Below are 10,901 nucleotides of genomic sequence, written 5' to 3'. Positions count from 1 at the left end.
CAGTTGATTGATAATAAATGGCTTTAGCCAAACACTAACCATGAGTGAAAGAAAAAAGTTTGTGTTCTCATTCATATTCTCTGAAAAATGGCCAAGAAATTAGAAATTCTGTCAGGGTATATAAATTTATGAGCACAACTGTATATCTTTATTTTTACATAAACTATATCGCCTTGTCCATTATTTGTACTGTTTGCATATAAACTTTTTTTCAGTTTGTTTTTCTATTTTTGCATTATAAAATGTGCAACAAAAAGAAAATGTTCCTATATCGTTTATAAATAACATTACTGTGCTTTGTACTATAATTCGATGTTGTTATAAACAGAACAGATCATAAAATAAAATTTGCACTTTTTAAAAATGAAAGATTTTTTTACCATAGCCCACTATTCACATCACAACACTTCCCTTCCTAGTAATGAATTATGTTAGATTACGGTTGGTGAAAAATCTTGGGAAAGTGCTTGGCGACAATAAGGGAGAATGTATAATGGGGCAGTATTTGGAACACATACTTCACAGCTGCCATGTACAAGTCTGGATGTGTCCTGTGGTACTGCTCTTCTACAGTTTATTTATATTTGTTTTCCTGAAGTAAAGCACATTTTGTAGCGCTACCCTCGAAGAAGCCCCTGGATTTCAAGCCTATTTCCCCCTTACAGCACCTACAGCCAGGCAACCTGTGTTTTCCACACGGTTTCCAATGACTCAAAAAAAAAAAAGCCTGGGGGTGGTGTTTTTCTTGGTGTTTTATTGGGAACAGTTAACTTGGATGGGGATGGGAGCATGGGATACCCCAAACTGGAACAAAACTGTAGAACTTTGTACACAAAAACTGATGACTGCTGAGTCTCTGGTTGCTTTAGGTTGCAAGCCGTATAGCATGTCCTGTAAAACACTCTTAGAAAGTAGTACTGGTGAAAGATAGCAGTAGTAGTAGTTGAAGTAGTAGTGCAATGCTTGGCTGTCTTGCACTGAACCTGGCTGCACTAGTTCTGACACAGAGTTCGTTTGCCACTGGCCATTTTGCATTTGCTCCTGGGCCTGACTGGTCACCTCTCTTGAAAGAATGGTTGGATTAAATACTCACCCAGCACCACCTGGGAAGCTTCCTGATTCCAGATATCTTGCCTCCATTCAGACTCAGACTTCCTCCCTCTTTCGTGGGCCTAGTTGGGACCCTGACTTCTTCCACAAAGGCTCCTCTATCTTCTTCTCCATCTCTCTCTCTATGCCCCAGGGGCAGATTTGCCAACTTAGGGGTCACCTCTTGATGGCTTGACGCTGGACTCTGCTCCCAGACTGCCATGCTTTAGAATAATAATATTTATGGGTTGCTTCCCCACCTTCTCATACATCCTAGCTAAGTAGATCCCTACCCCTAGCTGATTAAATTGTATACACTCCAAATTATACATTTTCCTGAAAGGGAAGAAAACATTAGCACACACACACACATATATATATATATATATATATATATATATATATATATACACACACACACACACACAAACACACACACACTCTCTCTCTCTCGGTAAGAGCACCATCTCCGGGGAGATGAACCTCCACCAGCAGCAACTCAATCAAACTAAAGCTCCATGTCCCAATTAAACCGTTGGACCACCTAATGGTCAAAGTTGACACATCACATCTCCCCAGAGCCCTGGGAAGGAGGACATGCCCGAACTAACTATACTATGATGCAATCTACAATGTATACACATGTTCTGCACGACAGGGTTGGCCTGCTTGCAGAGGAAAAGTCCACAACACTTTGAATTTTGGATTGGCTCTATAGACCCAGTCATTGATTTCACTGCACGATTAGGAAGGAGAATTTAGGGATCAGGTCTCCTTTCCTTAAAGTAGTAGGGCCGAACTGGCCCATCTCCCCAACATTATAACATCTTTAACAGCAGGGGAGAGGAACAAACCAACATCCTTAAGAAAGGCAGAGTGTCCCCTCTGCAGCAAAAGAGGTTCTCATGAGAATTCTTCTTTCCTCTCAGAAGGAATTGAGGTCTAAGAATTCCAGCAGTAGTTCCCTTTAGTAATAGCAAAATCTGAGTACAGACCCAGGTAGCAGCTGAGACAATAAAAGTCATCCCTGCTCAGCAGTAATAATTAGGATCTGGGACTTGGACCATCCTTCCGTCCAGCCCCCAGATATGAATGAAGTAGTGGCAGACTGGCTTTGCATCTTTTACTGTTACATGGTCCTTGTAGATGGTACGCCCCAAACTCCACTCCTTTATGTCTTGGAAATGGGCCTACACTTTTGGATGGAGAGGCCCTCTGCAAAGTCTCGGCCCGTGAAGAAAGTTCCACACCAAGTCCTCTACCAACTGGGACCGGGTGACTTCAATTTGATCTATAATGTGTCCAGGAACAAAGGGGTAATCAAAGTCCCACTCTAGGATGGTCCTCTTTTAAACTTTGTGCTGGAACCATGAAAAGCGGGATCATTTTTTAATGTTCCCTTAACCTGGCGGGATACAAGATTCTGTGGACCTTACAATAAGCTCCTTGAAAGCATCGTTCTGCATCCGGACTTGGGCCTAGGAAGTGGGTTGTCAAATTGAACCCTTTGCTCAACATAGGCCTTCTCCAGTTGCCATTCCTTAGTGCTTTACAATATCTGCTCCACTGCAACTTCTCAATCAGCTGGGTCAGGAGTGGTTGTTTTTTCCTGTGACCCTGCAGATAGTGCTTCCTTCCTGTCTAGGGTGTCCCCCTACTCCTATTTAACATCATATGAACTGGCCAATACCCAGGCACACATATCTGCCTAAAGGGACTTGAAGCTTGCCCTAACTCTTGGCCTACCACTGTCACTCCCCACTGGCTCACCTGATGACTCATCTGACACGGCACCTTCCAAGCGGTGGTAATAGGGTGGCCAGTAGCTGCTGCTTTATCCAGTGTCCCTTCCTGCAATGCCTGCACTTCTTCCATGCTCTGACTACCGCTGTGGGTCTACCACATCCTGCACACACCAGGCACAATCTCTCTGCTCCTCCACTCATGGCCAAAACTAACCCTTCTCGGTGCTCCAAACTAATTCCAGTGTCCATCTGCTCCAGCCACTCTGGCATTTGGTCCTGAGCCCCAGCCAGCTGCATGAAAGCCTCCTCTTGCTCCTCTCACACACATGCTGAGTGTACTCCTCCTTCCAGGACTTATAGCCCCCCCCCCCCCCCCCCGCACCTCTAGCCACTGCCAGGTGACTGTGGGTCACAGGAGAGTAAAGGTAAGTGCATTCCTGTGAGAGACAAGAAAAGTATGGCCAAAAGAGTTTTGGCTATAGTTGTTTTAATGGTGAGCTAAGGTGTTTGAGCTTATTGTGTTGGCTCTGGGCACTCTATCTAGGCCACTTTATTTTTACAGCAAATGGTGACTGTATTGTGTCAGTACTTCTGGTCACTTTTTTCACTGTGTAAAGAACAGACTGGCAATAATATCTTATTTCAGAGAACCTGTGAAGATCAGGGATGATTACTCGCCCCAGTCTGACATAGAATATAAAATGTCTCATGCATGATGGATCAGTCCCTTGGGAAGGCCTAATTTTCCATCAGACTATTTTGTCATTGTTTTCCTCTATCCGTCCCATGGCTTCTGCGATTTAGTATGACCTACTGTGAATAGTCTTCATACGTTCACGAGAGTCTCTAATTGAAAAGCTAATTGCAATTAATCCTTTGCTGCAAATACTTCAAAATCTGAAGCTTGCAGCTGTTCTCTAACCTTCAAAGTCAGCAAAGTAAGACTGCATTCTTATACATGTCTGCAACAGGAAACATTTCAATGAAATGTGAGTGACCTGTTGACAGGACTGGCCAGAATCCAGACTGGGAATGTATGCTGAATATTAGCAGCTGGACAGCAGCTCTCCTGATGCAGAGGAGCAAAAACATTGCCACCAGGACAAGACTCCATGCCTGGGAACAGTTTAAATTAATCTTTTCAATAACATTTGAGCAGCTGAGGTCCTGTCAAATTGCAGTAAATGTACATACTTCATGCCCATGTAACAGGACAATGAAGCATTTTTGTTCTTAATTCTAACACATTATTTCCTACTAGCGTAAGGAATTCTACTGAAATGTACTGAAAAATACAAATACAAAAATACTGTCATTACAATTTCTTTGCATAGATGATGTGTACATCTCTAGGAAGGTAAGTACCATGTGATACAATTAAGAGTCATGCATAGTCATTCCTTCTTCCTTGCTATGTACCCACATATTGCAACTAATAGAAGATCTTAACATAAAGGGCTCATTCACACTAGCACTAGAATGAACTCCCAGCATAAATTATACCTCTGTACCATGTTACTCTGTTGTCTGCAGAGCCCCCGATATTCTGGGTTTAGTTGTGTCTTTGTATCATGTGACACTTTGCATATCCTGCTGATAGACTGTCCCTTCCACAGCCACTTCATGCAGCAGCTAGAGCAGCCTTTCTCAACCTTTTCAACACAGAGGAACCCTTGAAATAGTTCCCTGGTCTCCGGGAACTCCTGCTAAAAATTAGAAATCTACAACTCATGATCCATTAGTGTGATGGTCAGAATGGTCCTTACACTTGTGGTCATTGGGAAGAATTATCTCCTTACAGATAGCTAAAAAGATCAATGGTGTCAGTGGAAACTTATCTGAGAAGCAGAAATTGCCCAATGCTGAAGGAACCCCTAGCAACCTCTGGAGGAACCCCATTTGTGAATCACTGAGCTAGAGTTTGTAAAACTCCCTTTTGTAATCTTTCAGGCTCTGTAAATGATGCAACTTCCTTCACAGCTCTGATGGTGGGTGGGATGAAATACATTCCAATTAGCATTTAATCCTGCCCAGTCACACCTACAGTAAGAGTCCAAACCTCCCAAGTCCCACTTCACAGATCATAGCTTTATTTATGAAGAAAACTCCTTCATACACAGCCTTAGCCCTGTAGTCTTAGAGCGTGCCATTATTCTTTGGCATGCTAAAAGACACAAGAAGGAGGAACGACACATTTATACCTTTCACCACCCACATGAAGGCCCAGAAACACCCATGGTAACCCTACGACCTACCCACATCAACTCCCAGAAATGGTACCAGTGACTCCCATAGTCCGCCCTGGAACTGTAGAGGCTCAAGGGATCATGGGACATGTAATATTTAGAACTGAAAAAGGAAGGAAACAGGAAGTCAGAGAACTTTAAAATTCAGCCAGAAGGAGGGGTGACCTCACAGAAACCTGCTGCATACGGCTAAAGTAGGTAGGTTACATGTAAACCGACACTGGGGTTATCATTCGTTGACATGCACAATGCATCTTCTGTTTTGGGGAGAAAAATCTGGAGTTCTTCTTTAAAGCAACAACATACACAGGGCAGTATTAATACCAATTGTAACAGGAAAAAACATCACCTATTTGTTTTCTCCAAATACATATTCCATAATTCACTGATCATTACTTTCATGCACAATTGCAGTTGCCTCCAGCTATTGAAAGACATATGACTGAGTGTAAATACCTAATTTTTCATTTAGATACCTTATTTTTATGAGTTGTAGAGGTCCACAAATGATCAAACAGCCACTGACGTCATAGTAATGAATTTAATAGCAATATTTTTTATTTATGAAGCTACAGAATTGATGAGATGGACTTGAAGTCCTTTACCAATTGATGTTGCAGTGGTTTAAACACCAAAAATACGTTTTGAGAGAATGGAGTTTTCAAAATAAAAATGGTCCACAGGAAATCTGTCCCCAGGGCCTTTACTCCAGTGGATGGACAAGTGATAATAATATAGGCATACACTGCCCACAGAGGCACAAGTACAGCTAGCCTGCATCACTATTAATTGGTAAGAAAGAATACATTCTAGATAAAAAACACATACATTTTCTTTCAAAATTCTTATAGGAATATTTTTTCATTCACTAGTGTGCAGTTGAAAAGTAGAACTGTGTGCAATGGAGCATCCAATGACTTTTCATCACTTGTTTTCTGAAAAGTACATAGCATTATATGGCTCAGTAAATATGAGAAGTCAGCTAAATGCTTTTCTTAGCCCATGGCACAATGATTACCTTTTGTACCACTTGCCTCTCCCTTTTAGATTGTAAACTCCTACAAGCAGAGTACTCTGAATACTCTTGGAGTGAATTGAATTATATTGTAACTTTATGGTCTCCCTTTACATCGTAGTGCTGCTCAAATGGTTGGCACTATATAAATCCTGTATAATAATAATATTGAATACTGTGCCATTTAGCAATGGCACTGTCATTCTCACCAACTTCAATAGATTCAATGGATGCCTTCCACCCCCATCCAGCATACAAGGTTAAAATCTGCCCTTCTGTAGAATAGTTGTGTAAACCTTAAACAAGCAGCTTTAATGGTTCCTTTCTTTTGGAGCTTCAAGTGGATTATTCGACTGCTTATTACAAACCACTAAGCAAGGAAGAGTATTCCCTTGGAAACCCATACAAAACCACTAAGCAAGGGAAGTGTCTTCCCTTGGAAACCCATACAACCTTTAGAATAGTCATTCTCAACCAGGGTTAAACCAGAGATTGCTAGGGGTTCCCTTAGCAGTAAGTAGTGGTGAATAGATTTTCCGCCTGATGATGCCTGCACAGTTCCAACTCTTGACACAGACCTCTTAGGTAATAGGGCAATCGTCTCAAGGTAGCGCTGCAGTCCTTCCACTGACCAATACTGTAAGAAGGAACAACACTGAACATCAAAGTATGAGGCATTCTTCCCCCTGACCATCAATCTAGGGGGCCCTCTTACACTGGACTCCAATGTAAGGGGGCACTACACTGACTACTGATCTACTAATGTAGAGAATGGGGCATTTCTACACTGCCCATAAATGTTAAAGGACTAATTTTTCACTACCTTCCTTTCTATTCTGGCCATTGCTTTTACGATTTCTCCTGAAAATACGTTTATTTTAGTACAGAGTGGTGGACGGTGTTAAAATGTATCCTGCTTCTGCACAGAGCAGCCCCTGATCTTCTTCTTCTGGGGTCCCCCGCAGATGCTCCAAGCCCCTCCTCTTTGGCAGGTGCCTCCAAAGAAAGCCACTTTCCCTAGGGCACCTGTGCATATGCTGGGTCCCAAGCCATTAACATGACAGCAGGACTCGGCCCCTGCCCCCCACGTCACAGCTCTTGAGTGACAGGAGCAGGCTCATCAATCAGTTCAATGAGGAGGGAGACAACGATGGAAACCGCTGCACATGTCTGGATCAGATCGGGCTCAGGTAAGAAAAGGGGGGGGGGTATGGGTGGAGCTGCAGCACAGGTTTTTCACCTTCATGCATTAACCACTTCCGGACCAGCTGCCACAGTTTTACTGCGTCGGGTTGGCCCGGCTGGGCAAATCGCTGTTACCTTACGTTGCTTTTCCTTTTGGCCACTGGGGGTGCACCCGCAGCGTGTGCCTGGAACCCAGCACCCGCGATCACTCGTGACAGAGCGAGAACAAGGATGTGTGTGTGTTTAAACACACAAATCCTGGTTCGGGGGAGTAGAGACAGATTGTGTGTTCATACTAAGTATGAACACCGATCTCTCTCCCCTCCTATATAGTCCCACGCCCCCTACAGTTACAATACAGTGAGGGAACACAGTTAACTCCTTCCCTACCAGTGACACTTATACAGTAATCAGTGCATTTTTATAGAACCGATCGCTGTATAATTATCAATGGTCCCAAAAATGTTTCAAAAGTGTCCAATTTGTTCGCCTCAATATCGCAGTCCCGTTAAAAACACCCGCCATTACTAGTAAAAAAAAAATTATAAAAGTAAAAATGCCATAAATCTATCCCCTATTTTGTAGACACTATAAAACTTTTATGCAAGCCAATCAATAACGCTTATTGCGATTTTTTTTTAACCAAAAATATGTAGAAGAATACATATCGGCCTAAATGGAGGAAAAATGTGTCTTTTGAAAAAAAAAAATGTGGGATATTTATTATAGCAAAAAGTAAAAGATATTGTGTTTTTTCAAAAACTGTCACTCTTTTTTTGTTTATAGCGCAAAAAATAAAAACCGCAGGAGGTGATCAAATACCACCAAAAGAAAGCTCTATTTGTGGGAAAAAAAGGACGACAATTTCGTTGGGGTATAACGTCGTACAACCGTGCAATTGTCAGTTAAAGCGACACAGTGCCGTATCGCAAAAAACGGCCTGGTCATTGAGCAGCCAAATCTTCCGTGGCTGAAGTGGTTAAGGTGAAAAACCTTAAGGCTTTAGAATCACTTTAACCACTTTCAGACCGGACCATTTTGCTGGTAAATGACCAGAGGTCTTTTTACACTTTGGCACTGCGCTGCTTTAACTGGTAATTGCGCGGTCATGCAATGTTGTACCCAAACAAAATTTGCGTCCTTTTCTTCCCACAAATAGAGCTTTCTTTTGATGGTATTTGATTGCCTCTGCGATTTTTATTTTTTGCGATATAAACGTAAAAAGACCGCAAATTTTGAAAAAAAATGATATTTTCTACTTTTTGTTATTAGAAAAATCCAATAAACTCAATTTTAGTCATACATTTAGGCCAAAATGTATTCAGCCACATGTCTTTGGTAAAAAAAAAGTCAATAATTGTATATTTATTGGTTTGCGCAAAAGTTGTCACATCTACAAACTAAGGTACGTTTTCTGGAATTTACGCAGCTTTTAGTTTACGACTGCCTATCTCATTTCTTGAGGTGCTAAAATGACAGGGCAGTACAAAACCCCCCCAAATGACCCCATTTTGGAAAGTAGACCCCCTAAGGAAATTGATAAGAGGCATGTTGAGCCCATTGAATATTTTATTTTTTTGCCTCAAGCGATTGAATAATGACAAAAAAAAATTTTTTTTTTTTTTTTTACACAAAGTTGTCACTAAATGATATATTGCTCACACATGCTATGGGCGTATGTGAAATGACACCCCAAAATAAATTCTGCTGCTTCTCCTGAGTACGGGGATACCACATATGTGGGACTTTTTGGGAGCCTAGCCGCGTACAGGGCCCCGAAAACCAAGCACCGCCTTCAGGCTTTCTAAGGGCGTAAATTTTTGATTTCACGCCTCACTACCTATTACAGTTTTGAAGGCCATAAAATGCCAAGATGGCACAAAACCCCCACAAATGACCCCATTTTAGAAAGTAGACACCCCAAGCTATTTGCTGAGAGGCATGTTGAGTCCATGGAATATTTTATATTTTGCCACAAGTTGCGGGAAAATTACAAACTTTTTTTTTTTTTTTTTTTTTTTCACAAAGTTGTCACTAAATGATATATTGCTCATGCATGCCATGGGCATATGTGAAATGACACCCCAAAATAAATTCTGCTGCTTCTCCTGAGTACGGGGATACCACATATGTGGGACTTTTTGGGAGCCTAGCCGCGTACGGGGCCCCGAAAACCAAGCACCGCCTTCAGGCTTTCTAAGGGCGTAATTTTTTGAGTTCACTTCTCACTACCTATTACAGTTTTGAAGGCCATAAAATGCCAAGATGGCACAAAACCCCCACAAATGACCCCATTTTAGAAAGTAGACACCCCAAGCTATTTGCTGAGAGGCATGTTGAGTCCATGGAATATTTTATATTTTGCCACAAGTTGCGGGAAAATTACAAACTTTTTTTTTTTTTCACAAAGTTGTCACTAAATGATATATTGCTCACGCATGCCATGGGCATATGTGAAATGACACCCCAAAATAAATTCTGCTGCTTCTCCTGAGTACGGGGATACCACATATGTGGGACTTTTTGGGAGCCTAGCCGCGTACGGGGCCCCAAAAACCAAGCACCGCCTTCAGGCTTTCTAAGGGCGTTACAGTTTTGAAGGCCATAAAATGCCAAGATGGCACAAACCCCCCCCCCCAAATGACCCCATTTTAGAAAGTAGACACCCCTAAATTTAGGGGTACACTAGTGAGACTAGGTAATAAATGGCGGGTGCCCTGAAACTATAAAAAAATAACTAACCAACCAGCGTCACCTGTAACAGTTATATGGTGATCACTGGTGAAAGGGTTAACTAGGGGGCAATCAGGGGGCTTTATGCGGTAGTATATGGGGGTCCCTGGCGCTATAAAAAGCTGCGGCGAACCTAAATACCTACCTGCCTAACTAGCGTCACCTGTGACACTAATACAGCGATCAGAAAAACGATCGCTTATTAGGCTGGGTTCACACTGGAGCGATGCGGGAACGCCACGAATGCGCGGCGGGTTCCCGCATCGCATGCCTCCCGGCGGCAGTTCACACTGCCCTATGCGAACTGCTGGGAGTGTCAGTGAAATGTTAATGACACCCCCAGATCAGTTCGCATATCGCAGTGCGATCTGCAAACTTGGATCGCATGGTGTGAACACCCATGCGATCCGATTCTGCTGCGGACCAAAAAAAGGGTCCCGTGCGAGTTTGCGGCGGGTGCGGCGGGTGCGACACGAATTCAGCCATACTATCTGTATAGCTGAACTCGAATCGCACAGAGATCGGATGTGATTTGCACTGCAGTGCGGTGCGAATCACATCCGTTCTCATAAACCGCTGCAATGTGAACCCAGCCTTAGTGACACTGGCGACGGGGGGTGATCACGGGGTTAAACCTTTATTGGGGGGGTTAGGGGGGTACCTTAGAACTAAAGGGGGCTAACCCTAACTGCCCTAACAGTTATTAGTCACAAATGACACCTGCCGGGTGATCAGGGGGTTAAACCTTTATTAGGTAATAAATGGCGGGTGCCCTGAAACTATAAAAAAATAACTAACCAACCAGCGTCACCTGTAACAGTTATATGGTGATCACTGGTGAAAGGGTTAACTAGGGGGCAATCAGGGGGCTTTATGCGGTAGTATATG

This window comes from Lithobates pipiens, unplaced genomic scaffold, assembly GCF_037356315.1.
Source record: "Lithobates pipiens isolate NorthernLeopardFrog02 unplaced genomic scaffold, aLitPip1_a1.2 Scaffold_8, whole genome shotgun sequence".
In the NCBI taxonomy this organism is placed as follows: domain Eukaryota; kingdom Metazoa; phylum Chordata; class Amphibia; order Anura; family Ranidae; genus Lithobates; species Lithobates pipiens.
The sequence above is the reverse complement of the archived record's forward strand: the minus strand, read 5'-3'. Positions refer to the sequence as shown.